A 16,139-nucleotide genomic window follows, 5' to 3' on the forward strand; every position below is an offset into this window, starting at 1 on the left:
ATCAGCAAGGGAGATGAGGCTGAGTACAGGGCTACTGTGGGAAACTTTGTCACATGGTGTGAGCAGAATCATCTGCAGCTTAATGGGGAAAAGACTAAGGAGCTGGTGGTGGACCTGAGGAGGGCTAAGGCACTGGTGACCCCTGTTCCCATCCAAGGGGTCAGTGTGGACATAGGGGAGGATTACAAATACCTGGGGATGCAAATGGACAATAAACTGGACTGGTCAAAAAAACACTGAGGCTGTCTACAAGAAGGGTCAGAGCTGTCTCTATATCCTGAGGAGACTGAGGGTCTTTTACATCTGCTGGATGATGCTGAGGATGTTCTATGAGGCTGTGGTGGCCAGTGCTATCATGTTTGCTGTTGTGTGCTGGGGCAGCAGGCTGAGGGTAGCAGACACCAACAGAATCAACAAACTCATTTGTAAGGCCAGTGATGTTGTGGGGGTGGAACTGGACTCTGACGGCGGTGTCTGAAAAGAGGATGCTGTCCAAATTGCATGCCATCTTGGACAATGTCTCCCATCCGCTCCATAATGTACTGGTTAGGCACAGGAGTACATTCAGCCAGAGACTCATTCCACTGAGATGTAACACTGAGCGTCATAGGAAGTCATTCCTACCTGTGGCCATCAAACTTTACAACTCCTCCCTTGGAGTGCCAAACTCCTTGTGCCAATAGGCTGGTCTTGGACTTATTTCCACTTGGCATGATTAACTTATTATTATTTAATTATTTATGGTTTTATATTTCTTCACTATTCTTGGTTGGTGCGGCTGTAACAAAACCCAATTTCCCTCAGGATCAATAAAGTATGTCTGTCTGTCTGGGTCCCATGCCTCCTTACTTTCTCAATAACTCTTGCATGGGGTATCTTATCAAGTGCCTTGCTGAACTCGATATACACTACATCTACTGCTCTACCTTCATCAATGTGTTTAGTCACTTCCTCAAAAAATTCAATTCAATGACTATTCCTAATCATATTATGCCTCTCCAAATGTTCATAAATCCTGCCTTGCAGGATCTTCTTCATCAGCTTACCAACCACTGAAGTAAGACTCACTGGTCTATAATTTCCTGGGCTATCTCTGCTCCCTTTCTTGAATAAGGGAACAATATCTGCAACCCTCCAATCCTCTGGAACCTCTCTTGTCCCCATTGATGATGCATAGATCATTGCCAGAGGCTCAGTAATCTCCTGCCTTGTCTCCCACAGTAGCCTGGGGTGTATCTCGTCTGATCCCGGTGACTTATCCAATTTGATGCCTCCCAAAAGGTCTAGCAAATCCTCTTTCTTAATGTCTATATGCTCAAGCTTTTCAGTTCACTGTAAGTCATCCTACCAGTCTCCAAGGTCCTTTTCCATAGTGAATACTGAAGCAAAGTATACCTCCACTGCCTCCTCCGGTACTATAAACACTTTTCCACTGTCACGTTTGATTGGTCCTATTCTCTCACGTGTTATCCTCTTGCTCTTCACATATTTGTGGAATGCCTTGGGGTTTTCCTTAATCCCGTCTGCTAAGGCCTTCACATGGCCCCTTCTGGCTCTCCTAATTTAATTCTTAAGCTCCTTCCTGCTAGTCCTTATAATCTTCCAGATCTCTATCATTACCTAGTGTTTTGAACCTTTCATAAGCTCTTCTTTTCTTCTTGACTAGGTTTACAATAGCCTTTGGACACCACGGTTCCTGTACCCTATCACCCTATCCCTGTCTCATTGGAACATACCTATGCAGAACTTCATGCCAATATCCCCTGAACATTTGCCACATTTCTTCTGTATGTTTATCTAAGAACATCTGTTTCCAATTTATGCTTCCAAGTTCCTGCTGATAGGTTCATATTTCCCTTTTCTCCAATTAAGCATTTTCCTAACTTATCTTTCCTATCCCTCTCCAAAGCTCTGGTAAAGGAGTTAGAATTGTGATCACTATCTCGAAATTGCTCTCCCACTGAGAGATCTGACACCTGACCAGGTTCATTTCCCAATACCAGATCAAGTACAGCCTCTTCTTTTGTAGGCTTATCTACATATTGTGCCCTGAAACTTTATTGAACACAACTATCAAACTCCACCCCATCTAAACCCTTTGCTCTAGGGAGATGCCAATCAATATTTGGGAAATTAAAATCTCCCATTATGACAACAATGTTATATTACACCATCCAGAATCTGTCTCCATATCTGCTCCCCGATATCCCTTTTACTATTGGGTGGACTATAAAAAACACCCAGTAGAGTTATTGACCCCTTCCTGTTTCTGACTTCCACCCACAGAGATTCAGTAGACAATCCTTCCATGACTTCTTCCTTTTCTGCAGCTGTGACACTATCTCTGATCAGCAGTGCCACGACCCCACCTCTTTTGCCTCCCTCCCTGTCCTTTCTGAAACAGCTAAAGCCTGCCACTCTGAGTAGCCATTCCTGCCCCTGAGCCATCTAAGTCTCTGTAATGGCCACAACATCATAGCTCCAAGTACTGATCCACACTCTAAGGTCATCCGCTTTGTTCATACTATTCCTTACATTAAAATAGATACATCTCAAACCATCAGTCTGCATGCATCCCATCTCTATCATCTGCTTATCCTCCCTCTCACACTGCCTACAAGGTTTCTCTATTTGTGATCCAACCACCCCTTCCTCTGTCTCTTTAGTTCAGTCCCCACCCCCCAACAATTCTAGAGCTTAGAAGAATGAGAAGAGATTTAATTGAAATGTACAAAATTCTGACAAGACATGGGAGGCATATTCTACTGGCTGGCTTTCTAGATTGAGGAGTCAAGGCAAGAGTCTTCAGATAGAGATACAGAGGAGAATCTGAGTTCTGTAGGGCAGCAAACCTATGGAATTTGCCACCAAAGTGTTTTAAAAGCAGGGTTGCAGAATTTATTAAAGAAGGAAATAGGTATTTAGAGGTACAGCACAGTAATAGGCCCCCCAGTCCAACGAGCTCATGCTACCCAATTACACCCATGTGACTAATTAACCTAATGACCTGTAAGTCTTTGGAATATGGGAAGAAACTAGAGTACTTGGAAGAAACCCATGAGGTCATGGATAGAACGTACGAACTCCTAACAGACAGCAGTGGAACTGAACCTGGATTGCTGGCTCTGTAATAGTGTTATGCTAACTGCTACCCTACTGTGCCCATCAATAGAGGGAGGCATAGAAAAAATACTGAGATAGAAGATCAGCCATAATCGTATTGAGCAGAGCATGCTTGAAGGGTAGATTGTAGTTTCTATTTGAACAGAAATGGCTGCAAGCTTTGGTAATGACAAAGACAATTAGACCAAGTCGTATTCTGATTTTTAGTGCACTTCAGAACTTGCCTGTCTCCAGTCCTGCTCCAGTGTAGTTACAACACTGACATCCACTCAGCACTACGGGATTTGCTAGCAGTGTTCCTGTGCTCAAAGGGGAGAACAATCAAACTGTTGATGACCATGCTATCATGTGATATTTACTCACAATGACTAATTTTACTGAAGTTTGATGTGGGTTTTGTTAGAGACCACTTGGCTTTAAATTTCATTACATCCCTGGTCCAAATGGGTGCAAGAGCCAAAATGTTAAATTCTAGGATGAAGTGAGTGATGACCCCAGCATCTAACCAAGTGTATTACTAAGTAGTACTGGTGATACAGGCTGTTGGGAGATGGGAGAATACTTCATTGTGTTAAGTAATTTGCACAAAAATGGTTCTGTTTGTTGGTCGGTCATCCCAACCTTGGATGTAACTTTAGGAGTTCCTTGGAGCAGTGCATCTTCAACTGTCTGCATCTGCTTCATCATTGGCTTTACATCCATCACTGGGTCAGATTTAGGAACTGTGGCCAATAATTATACAATTTTCAGATCCATTTGCATGTCCTCAGAAAATTGTCCTTTATGTGCAATAATAAGACCAGCTATCAATAAATAAAAGTAACACTTGTGCCAATGAAAGTGTTTTGAAATATGAGGTGAGAATAGAGGTGGATTTTGAAGAAGAGGTCCATCAGCTGCTTCATCTCAGTATATAAGGGAAGATCCAGATCCTGGTTTCTCTTTTTTTTGTAACATACCACTACCATGATTGTGTGGGACAACCAGACTTGAGAACACCTGCTTCCCCACTGCTGTCAGACTTCGTAGCTAATCACCTCTTCTCCACGCTCTCCCCTTTTCCTGGTGATGATGATGTGCTCTCAGTCTCTTAATTTTGCCTCTCGCAGTCATTCCATTATTGTCAAGTTACCATCCCTTTATGCTTTCCTTCAGGTTGCACTACAGTCTTCAAACCATTCTGTTGTTTAGTGCTCATTGCTGTATTTAGAACAATACAGCACAGAAACAAGTGCTTTGGCCCAGGATGTTTGTGATTTATTGATAATTTATTGTTATATTTATTACTCTGTAAGCTTCATGTGAGTAAGGAATTTCATTGTATCCTGGTGTATGTGACAATAAACTATGATCTAGATCTGGGTGAATTGTGGAAAGTATAACCAGGCAGAGACCAAGGGCAAAGCTGTTACTGGCAGACTAGATATCCATCAAAGCCTGGTTCACTAATGAAAGAACATGGTGAGTGGAACAACTGAGTGATCCAAAGGAGCAGCAATGTGCAATTGACCAGGTTCAGGAGACTGGCTGGATTAGTCAAGGGATAAACACGCCGCAGCTAATGTTTGTTATCTGAAAATGAACTTTTTCATTTTGAAATCATCTGTAAACTGGTTATCAGCTTAATTTAATATTTGAGACACAAAACCAATGCCAGATTCAGAAAATAAAACTGATGAACTGCACAAAGTATAGGTAAAATATCCTGAACACAAGAAGTATGAAAGAGAAGCAATAGTGCCCTAAAAAGGAGAAAATTATTGTAGTGTAAAGGATATGGGGTTTCTGTTGACATTTTTTTAATGGACATCTTTTTCTCTTTCAGTCTTAACATACTTAAAACATTTGGCCCAAGTTCACAAACTGGAAGCAATTATTAATGGTGTCAAAAGTGAATTAGATTGGCAGTTGAAAGAACAGTTTGAAGAGCCATGGAGAAAACGGAGGAATTAATCTGTCAGTCCTTCTGTGCTTCAACAGTTTTATGAATTCTGACTTCTGAAAGTCTTTCTGCCATATATAATGTATAATGTAAGTACGACTATACACTTGGTTCTTATTTGGATGAAAGAAACTTGATGAGCTTGGCACCATCCAGGATAATGCAGCCTGTGAAATTGAACCTTTTATTGTTCAAGTAAGTTACCCCCAATTTGCACATCATTGCGAGCAGTCTACAACCCAATGGCATGTGTCAAATCCTCTAATTTCAGGTAATCTGTTCTCCATCTGTGACTTTCTCTCTCTTGATCAGTCCAGGTCCTTTCACACACAACCTTCCAAATCTCTAGCCCCTAGCTCCCTCTCTCCTGGTTTCTTTCCTCTCTGTCACCTATTCCATTAGTCAAGGAACTCCCTTGTCTGTTTCCACTCTTCTTCTCATCAGATTCTGTCAACTACAGTATTTACTTGTTTCTGCCTACCATTTCCCAGCCTTTGTCACTATCTCAATTCTTATCTTTCCACTTGACCCATCTGACAATCAACCTCTCCTCTCTGCCCTGGATTCATCTATTTTTTAGCTTTGCCTCGCTTCCCTTTGCCTCTTTGTTCTAGCTATTGTCCTACCACTTCAACCCAGATGAAGAACCTCGACCTGAAGTATCTGTTTCACTCCACAGATGCTGCCTGACTCTGAGTTTCTCTAGCTTTTCCTTTTTTGCTCCATTCCAGCACCTGCATTCTCCTGCGATTACACATCAGTCTGACTTGAAATTTTATTTGCATTTTCTTATCAACATCGAGTCCAAATACTGCTCAGTAGCTCTATGGCTGTAGTGGCTCAGAAGTACTATACCTTAAGCAGTTTGAAGTGGTTGACAAGTTCTGGTGTTGACTATATATTCCTTCAATAAGTCGGTAAATAGATAAAACAATAACTCTAGGTGACTCATCCTAATATCTCCACGTGAGGAAATGCCTTGGAACTCTCGTTAAAGACTCTGCTTTAATAGAAATTGTCTTTCCTGATTTGGGATCGTTGTTGTCCACTGTATCTGCTTGCATACTGCTGTCTTGACATTAACATTTGCATTACATTTTCTCTGAAGTGGGAGGAAAAGAGGAAATTACAAACTATCAAATGTAGTCATAACAATAATTATAATATGACACTTGACAATTTGAATGGAACTACTTATAAAGATTGTGATTTGCTAATGTTGTTCTAAACTGTGCGCTTATCATTACCAGTGGAGGCCAACAGTTCACCCTGGTTTTGCATGGCTGCTTTTTTATCTTTCTGCAATTGATATATCTTTTAAGAAAGATCAAGGGCTTCCACCTATGTAATTAGTACACTGACGTAGTCAGCTTATGTGTTGTATTATTTAGTATTTAAAGCATAATTTAAAACAACATTCCTAGTTTTAAACAATTATGTTGGCAATCTTTTCTGGTAGTGTGCAGTGTTTCTATTTGCTTTTTTTCCAACTCTGCCACCCCACCTACTACCTTGCAGTGAGAAACTGTGGGTTCCTTGCTTTTTCGCTTTGAGAGGTTTTATTGTGTGGGAAGTGGTGTGTTAAGGCAAGGCTTCTGATGTCAAAAGAAATTGTACTTGATCGTCAAGATGAGCAGATAGAGATAACAAATAATTAACTAAAGACGGAGAAAATTGTCCTCAGTCAATTTAGTGAATTCAACAGAGATCTAATAAGAGTTTCTTTTTTTTTCTAACCTGCTCAACAATCTGCCCATTAAATTAAGTAACGTCTGGATTGGGAAAGTAAAAGTGCAAAGAGAGGGAAAGCAAGCAGTAGCACTATGGAGATAACTTTGTATTATCTGATGTTGTTTTGTGGATAATAATCTCAGTTCAGTTGGTCAAGTTTTGCTGCTTGTAATATTTTTACTGCCTCCATCCTCATGCCACCCATCATTTGCCTTCCTGGACCAACATCTATGGATGCCTGAAACCTGAAATAAAAAATGTTGGATTAAGCAGGATCTATGGACAGAACAATAGAGTAATTATTTCAGATTTTATTTCCTTGGCAGACATGTTCAGCATTTTCTGATTATTGCCTTTTGAAAAGTGCTGTTGGAGATGAAGGATTCGGCATGGTAGAGACTGGAGTGGCTTGAATTGCCCTTAGAATCTGGTTTATTATCACCAAGCTGTATGACATGATATCTGTTGTTTTGCTGCTGCAGTACAGTGCAAAAACAAAAATCACTATAAATTATACAAAAAATGAAGTGTGAAACAAATGGTGTTCATGGACAGTTCAGAAATCTGATGGCAGAGTGGGAAAGCTGTTCCTAAATCCATCTTGGAAACTCCTTAGGAGAGCAGAGGTTTTGAGGGGATCTGATAAAAGTATTTATGATCATGAATGGTGAAAAGCGAAGTTGTTCTTATTGGTAGATCAATCAAGAACTAGGGTACAGAGTATATCTATTGGCAAAACAGCCAAAGTGACGCAGGCAAAAAATCGTTTCACTACATACATCTAGTGCCTAGATCTGAATGCAGTGGAGGAAGACTCAACATGTAAAAGAGCTGGATAAGAAACTGAAAGGAAAGTCTTTTCAGGACTTTGGGGAGTGGGTGGGGGGAAAGAGACTGGCGTAGAGCCAGTCTGAACTTGATGGCCTCCTTCCAAGCTGTAATTCAGGACCTCTGTGGCTTCCAGTTACTCAGTGTTTATCTAGTACTTTTTTAAATCCTTTGGGTTTAAAGTGGATGACTTCATTTTCTTCTTTTGAAAGTAATTTGCCACAGCTTTATTTGTTTATTCTCTTTGCTATTTAATTTATTCATCAGCATTGTTCATCATGTCATCTATTTTTCAGTTATTGCTAAATTTAGATATCTGGTTTTCTACTCAATATTTTTCAGTCATAAGGTGTGAGGCTCCATTAGTAATATGTCAGTTTGACAACCTGCCCTTCATTCCTGTCTCCTGTCATTTAGCCATTTCCCGGGCCAGTATTATTTAACCTATCAATTTCTAAGGAGAAATCTATGCAAGCTCCATCCAAGGATATTTCTTTGTATACTAACTGTCTCCAAAAGAATATGGTCAGGTTTGTCGGGCATAACTTGCTCCTTACAAATCATGTGACCTCACTGTCCAGCTCAAAGAAATTCAAGACATTCAGTAATCTGTATTCTGGAATCTGGAACAATTTAGCCATTAAACAAATTTCCATCTCTCATGCTTTCTTCATCCATGCTCAGCATCTGCATTCTCATGTACTGTGGGGTTGCTTTGAACTTGCAATGGCCACGGTCCATGGACTTATTGGAATAAATTGAAGCTAAGTTTAATTTGTGTTAGTATCTTAAAGCCAGAAAAAAAATAGGCAATTTATTTTTCGCATGGAGGGATTGGATTTAAATCCAGATTCTGAGAGCAAAGCAACTAATACATATCACTACCTACTGCTTCTCTTGCCTCCTTTGTCAGTTCATAGAAATCATGGCAGACCCATGGAGTTTGTGTCTGCACTGCAAAATTAAAATTTTGGCACATGCTCACAAACTGGGGAAATACAAAATTTGTTTGAAAGCTTGATGCTAATGTTAGTCATAAATATTAGAAATAGATTTTCTTGCATCTGTATCATCCCTTGCCTCTCTGCAGGCAAATATTCAATAAAAGCAAGCTGGTAAATTATGCATTTTGCACCATTCCCTTCATAGTTTATCAAATTTATTCAGACAGTTAATAAACTGTGTAGATTAGGGAAGCCCTTGGTTAATCATACAACATGGAAACATGCCCTTTGGTCCATTGAAACAATGCTGAGTATCAACTGTTTTTTTACACTAAGCCTATTTTGTTCCCCCAACATTCTCATCAACTCTTCCCCCCCCCCCCCCCCCCCAGATTCTACCCCTCACCTACACACTTGGGGTAGTTTACAGGAGCCAATTAATCTATCAAGTACTTGGGTTATAGGAAAAAAATGAAGCACCTGAAAGAAACCCACAAATAATAGGGAGAAAATGCATCTGTACAAATAGCACCGAAGGTCAGGCAGTAGCTATACCACTGTGCTTATTCCAAATTTGTGCTGGCTTGTTTGATATAAGGACATTCACGGTTATACTACTTAGTTGACGTCGGTATATGAATTGGCTTCAGAATTAGTTTGGGAAATAGTTGGAACACATGATTAACCTGATCAAGGTATACAAGATCATGAGGGGCATAGAATGAAAGCACTAGTCTTTTTCCCAGGGAGAGCATGCTAAAAACAAGAGAGAATAGGTTTAAAATCAGATAGGAAAGATTTAAAAAGGAAGCTTCTTCATACTGAGGGGGTTGGGGGGGTATGTATTTGGAATGAGTGGCCAAACATGGTGGTTGAGACAGGTGTAAGAGCTGCATTTGAAATTTGTCTAGGTAAGTACATGGATAGGAGAGGTTCAAAGGGCTATGGGCCAGATGTGGGCAGATGTGACTAGCTCACTGGGCAATGTAGTTGGCATGGACCATTTGGGCTGAAGGGCCTGTTTTCATAGTGAATGGCTATAAATCAAAAAATTCTGTAGGTGCTGGAAAGCTGAAATAAAAACAGAAAACTGTGGAAGAACTTGGAAGGTCAAAGAGAAACAGTTAACATTTCTGTTCTACTGAAGGGTCTTCAACTTGGAATGTTAACTCTTTCTCTTTCCATGGATGTTCCCCTACTTGCTGAGTATTTCCAGAATTTTCTGTTTTGACTTGTGGGAAATAATTGGATTGTGTTTTGCTCTGTGGCACAGTCTACTAAAAACATTTTCTGAGGGTTGAAGATGTGTACATTTGAGCTTGACTAGTAGTTATCAAATCTCCATAATAAAGTTGATACTGTAATTTTCCTTGGTATCTGAGTAATGATAATTTCAGTAAGGTACTAGAGGGTATCTGATGAATAAAGGAAATAATGGGATAAATGGCTTAAGATCTTTTAAAATTAGATCTTGTGCCTAGTTAAAAGAATATACTAATGGTCTTTGGACAAGAATGGCATACAAGGCAAAAAATGAAAATAAATAGTGCTGTTGATCATCAGAATTAAGTGCACTTCTTCCAGTGCTGTATTCTCGCAAGGTACTGAAGAAATGGGTCCTGGGGTACATTGCCAATAATTGATTTGATGCTGACGTCAATCCTACATTGTAGTTATAACCTGGGCTTTCTGACTGGATTGCTGCTTTCGACATTTTGCTGTGTTAATCTTTGAAACCTGCCAAAATTTCTGTATTGCATTTTCTAAGTGTTTGCTGATCCTTTCTTTTTTTTTGAAAGTCTCACTAATGAAGTATAGATTCTCTGAATGCGTGGGTGTCCTTTCAGTCAGAATTGCCTGCTCTATCCATAGCATGCACTTAATAGCTCAGAGGATGTGCCCACGGCTTTGGTTTTCCTTGTTCTGCAGTAGTGTTATCACTATCTTTTATTTATGTTTTTAATAGCAGGGATAGCCCGAGATTCTAATTTGAACAACTTCTTTTTGCTATCAATTGCAGCATATCATCTGTTTAACATATCTCTCGAGCTTATCTGTTGTCATTTTAACATTTAAAATTATCCCCAAAGACTTGCTTGGAAAGTGTGTTTTATTATTTTACTCTGATAAGTTCCATTGTGGTAGTAAATATCATTCATGCAAAATTGTTGAGTTCTCATTCACGTTGTTTTAAGAATGTTGCTGAGGTGAACAATTAGCCATGGTTTTATTAAATGGCAGAACAGATACAAGAGGCTGAATAGTCTTCTGCTTCTGTTGTTTGTACTCGGGTTCTTTCCATGGTTATATACTTCGCAAACCAATTTTTTTTGGTAGAGAAGTTTTATATTTCCTAATTATTTTTTAAACGTGAGACATTGTATGGAATACATTTGCCTCGTGAACAATTTGTTAGATTGACCATTATGTATTTTCTGGAGCAAAAGCAACCAGGATTGAAACGAAACACAGAAATAAACTTTAAATATATTTTTGTATGAAATCCTAGCTGTGCTGTGCAGTTTGTGTGGCATTAGGTGTGAGATGTCACTGCTGCTGGGAAGGAATTGATTCAACATGGACCGAGTTGCTCATAGTGTGAATCCCTATTACAGGAAAATGCACATATATTTCTAAATATTCAATCCTGAATCTCACATTACAGAAATCTCAGTATGTAGATAACTCTGATGGATCCAACAAGGAGCACAAAGTTGCCTTTCACTTTTAGGGTTACGAAGTTCCATGCATTCACGCTTATTCTATTATAGATTCCAAATTCAGTGGACTCCAGTTGATTGGGCCATTGGAACAGCTGTTGAAGAACAAAAACTAATTGGAAAAAATGGTCAGGATTCTCTTCGTTTGTTTTGAATATTATGCCTAAGACCATTGCCAAACAGTGTCGCCTTCTGTGGCCGGCGGACACTGTACCTTGCTTAGAGAGAACAGTTTTTAAATAGTTGTGCGTGCATGTGTTCAAAAAACAATGATTGTTGTCACTGATAGCTGGTGAGAAATAAGCAGTAAGGCGATTCAGAACTGTTTTGCTTGCTGGGGTTTCAGGCATTCAGGCTTGCAGATGTCAGATGTGGCTGAAAATGTAACTATTTTACTACTTCAAGTTAAGAACTAAGAAGAATCTGAAGGTATCAACAATCATCTTGAAAGTAACAATGAAAATGAATAATTAGAAGATGCAACCATCGATAGCATTGTATGAAGGCAGTCCATTATCTGTGCTGATTTTCTTCATTTATAGTCTATCAAAGAACATGGCAGCATACACTGAATTCCTCCGTCAATAACTATTAGGAACTAATACACAGTTTTATACTACTATAGTCCAATTGATAGTGTCTGATTTATTCTGTATTTCATTTAAATACATAATTTGTTATTTAGTTAATAGTTCAATAGTTCCATTTAAGATCAAATGTATGCAATATACATCCTGAAATTCTTGTTCTTCACAGATATCCACAAAAACAGAAGGGTTCCTCCAAGAATGAGTGACAGTAAAAATGTTAGAACCCCAAAGCAGCAAAGCAATGACCTTCCCCCAATTCCACAAAAAGGCATCAGCACCCTCCACACTCCAAGCAAGCAAAAGCAAAGCCCCCTAGAAAGACTACAATCAGCAGTATGACAAAAGCTAAATGTTCACTCAACAATTCGATGTACCACGGGCTCCCCCCACCCCCACCAATAGGTGGGAGAGAGGGAATTTGCTGAGTACAGAGCCTCCAACAGCTGATCCAATCTTCCGTATTCTCCTGCAACACTTCAGTTGGCAGCACTGGCATTGAATCAGCTCATCCATAGGGCTGCAAAGCCTCAGTACCCTGAAGGTACACTTGCCTTCTAGGTCACATCCTTGGGATTTTGAAAAGCGACCAGTCGTTAGCCCCCAGGAGCAGGTCCTGCTGCCACAAAGGAACTGAAGTCTGAGTATAACTCCAGGTCAGCAACACACACAGAAATGCTGGTGAAACACACAGACGTTTCGGCCCAAAACGTCGACAGTGCCTCTCCTTATAGATGCTGCCCGGCCTGCTGTGTTCCACCAGCATTTTGTGTGTGTCATGCCATTATTGTGTCCATTTCCATTCATGGACGGATTTGACAGTGATTTGCGAACAAACCCTCATCTAGTTTTCTGTAGTAGTAGATATTCTGCGGATGCTGGTACTCGAGCAACACACAGCAGGTCAGGCAGCATCTATAGAGAGGAATACACAGTCGGTGTTATGGGCCAAGACTCTTCACCAGGATTGGAAAGGAAGGGGAAGAATGCCAGAATAAGAAGGTAAGGGAAAAGAGTACAAGCTGGCAGGTGATAGGTGAAACCAGATGAGGGGAAAGGTGGTTGGGCCCCCATCCCCTCCATCCACCCACCTATCAGCTGCCCACTTATACTCCTTCCTCACCTCCTTATTCTGGTGTCTCTGTCTTTCTTTCCAATCATGGTGAAGAGTCTTGTCTTGAACCATCGACTTTTTATTTCTTCCCATAGATGCTGTGTGACCTGCTGAGTTCCTTAAGTATTTCATTTGTGTTCTTTCAGATTTTCTTTTTTTTGGTCTAAATTTAAAATTGAATCCTCAGCTGTGTTTTTGTGCCTTCCATGCAAATCACTCATCTTTCCATTCTCTGAGGTTCGATTCCTCAAGTCTCTGCCCATGTTTTCACTTGCCTTCTTTATAGCAAGTACTGTACTCACTTACTTTGTTTTGCATTGTGCTGAATTCAGACTCTTTCATTGGGTTGACCCATTCAACCACACGATATAAGACCATAAGACAAAGGAGCAGCAGTTGGCCATTCAGCCCATCGAGTCTGCTCCGCCATTTTATCGTGAGCTGATTCATTCTCCCATTTAGTCCCACTCTCCGCCTTCTCACCATAACCTTTGATGCCCTGACTATGCAGATACCTATCAACCTCTGCCTTAAATGCACCCAATGACTTGGCCTCCACTGCCACCCGTGTCAACAGATTCCACAGATTCATCACCCTCTGGCTAAAAAAGTTTCTTTGCATCTCTGTTCTGAATGGGCGCCCTTTAATCCTTAAGTCATGCCCTCTCGTACTAGACTCCCCCACCATGGGAAACAACTTTGCCACATCCATTCTGTCCATGCCTTTCAACATTCGAAATGTTTCTGTGAAGTTCCCCCTCATTCTTCTAAACTCCAAAGAGTACAATCCAAGAGCAGTCAAACGTTCCTCATATGTTAACCCTCTCATTCCCAGAATCATTCAAGTGAATCTTCTCTGAACCCTCTCCAATGTCAGCACAACCTTTCTTAAGTAAGGAGCCCAAAATGGCACACAGTACTCCAAGTGAGGTCTTAACAATGTCTTATAGAGCCTCAACATCACATCCCTGCTCCAATACTCTATTCCTCTAGAAATGCATGCCAACATTGCATTCACCTTCTTCACCACCAGCTCAACCTGGAGGTTAACCTTAAGGGTATCCTGCACAAGGACTTCCAAGTCCAGTTGCATCTCAGAACTTTGAATTTTCTCCCCATTTATATAATAGTCTGCCCGTTTATTTCTTCTACCGAAGTGCATGACTAAACACTTTCCAACATTGTATTTCATTTGCCACTTCTTTGCCCATTCTCCCGATCTATCCAAGTCTCTCTGCAGACTCTCTGTTTCCTCAGCACTACCGGCCCCTCTACCTATCTTTGTATCTTCATCACCTCCATTCCACCAAATACCTGAGAATCCTCTGATTTCCATCTCCTTTCTTTTGTGCATTCCACATTTCTCTCCACCAATGCCCTAGGATTCTCTACCTAAGTTCTTCAGCTAACGATCACTAGTTTAAACCTCCTTAAAGCTGACACACTTACATATTGTTGCTTTGCCACCAAACTACATGACTGAAATCTGCCAACACTGCTTTGGAAATGTAGCTTGATGTTCTTTAATCTTTCTTCTTGTATATTAGACTAGGTGTATTTTCCAATAAGTGTTGTTGTTCTTTCTCACATGCTCTCTGAACTTTGTTAAATAGTTGCACCTATGCTTAATGGAAAAAGGGGTGGAATATTTGTACAGAAATATAGCTGTTTGGATTACATAATATCCTTCTTATTTTCCCATCAAAGAATGTGTAGATTTGTTCCAATGACCATGGACTCCATATGTGGCTTGAACAATTTATTATTAGCCCTTAACATAACCTTAACATACGTCTAGCCTGCTTTTCTTTTTCATTTGCATTTTTTGCCATAAGGCTTTTTCTGCCTAATTGAATATCAAAGCTGCAAATCTCTTTGGATTTATTTCTGCATTCTCTCACTCCTCTTGGTTCCAATATAGTCAGCGGATTTAATGAGCGTCTGTGCTATTTACACTATTTGTATAACTTAATGGTTCATGCCTTGATTCATGATGGACACAATCTATCTTCTGCCACCTTGCTGTCATACCTGTGAAATATTTCATTTCTTGTGCTTTTGGAAATTTATTTTCTTATTAGTTAGAACATAATCTCTCAAAGCTGTGCTGCTGTTAATTAAGATCTTCAGCCTCAACTCGTTTGCTGGCCTTATTTCCTCTGTAGTCCAAAAACTTATTTAACTCAGTAATGAATATGCCCACTGGCTTAGGATTCCTAGGACTCTGCAGCAGAAATTTTCAAAGGTTTACAGCCTTCCTAGGTTTCAGTCTTAAAGTGAAAATTCTAAGCTTCCTAGACTGTTGCAATGAGTTTGTCCCTTGTTTTTTGAAACTCCAGAGAGCATAGGCCTTTTTAAAGACAGACTTGTCATCTCACACACACAGTGAAGTAAATCTCTGCTGCACTGCCTTCAAGGCAAACTTAACCTTACTTAAATTAGGGGACCAAAGTTATACACGGATCTATGGGTATATTTCACCAGCACCTTGTGTAGTTAGTGCATGTACTGTTCCATTTGCTTCAATTATTATTTACTGTACCTCCATACTAATGTTGTTTTGTATAAGGCATCTAGAATTCAATTAGCAGCAAGATTTAATAACTTCGAGGCACCTAAATAGTAGTATTTATCTAATCTACTGAAATGGATTTGTCATACTTTATTTCTTTATCTGACATCGAGGGGATCTTTTGTCAATTCACATAATCTGTCGGCATTCCCTTTTGCAGATTCTTTGTTATCCCAAGATCTGGGTCCTAAAGTTCTGGGGATGCAAAAATCATAGAACTTTTATACAACAAAAGGGATCATTTGACTCATTTAGTCTTTGCTCTTATTAGATCAACCCAGTCATAATCCATTTTCCTGCTTTTTCCTTGTACCCCTGTAAAATATTTTTCTTCTCTGTAAATGATAAGATAATGCAAGGCCGAAATAGGTTCTTTAGGCCCACTGTGTCAACGTTGACTGTGATGCCTAGCTACACTAATACTACTTGCAACATTAGGTGCATATTGCTCAACACCTTTCCTATTCAAATACTTAAAGAAATTATAACATTTAAATTGCATCTACAACATCTTCTGGCAGTTCATTCCAGATAAACACCACCCTCTGTATAGGGTCGACACATATCCCTCAGATCTC

At 40.0% G+C, this 16,139-nt stretch overlaps 1 protein-coding gene across 9 annotated transcripts in view; it reads left to right on the forward strand.

Moving 5' to 3' along the window:
* The window catches only part of disp1 (dispatched homolog 1 (Drosophila)), a 476,889-nt gene that overhangs the window by 67,108 nt on the left and 393,642 nt on the right, over nt 1-16,139 (forward strand). For 2 of the 9 annotated variants that reach the window (XM_059982659.1, XM_059982667.1), the window contains one exon: nt 4,949-5,154. The exons of the other annotated variants lie outside the window; for them this stretch is intronic. The gene's annotated coding sequence lies outside the window, so the exon portion shown is untranslated. The remainder of the gene's footprint in view (nt 1-4,948; nt 5,155-16,139) is intronic. 9 annotated transcript variants of the gene reach the window in all.

The sequence above is a fragment of the Hypanus sabinus genome, chromosome 10 (genome assembly GCF_030144855.1).
Source record: "Hypanus sabinus isolate sHypSab1 chromosome 10, sHypSab1.hap1, whole genome shotgun sequence".
NCBI classification, from domain to species: domain Eukaryota; kingdom Metazoa; phylum Chordata; class Chondrichthyes; order Myliobatiformes; family Dasyatidae; genus Hypanus; species Hypanus sabinus.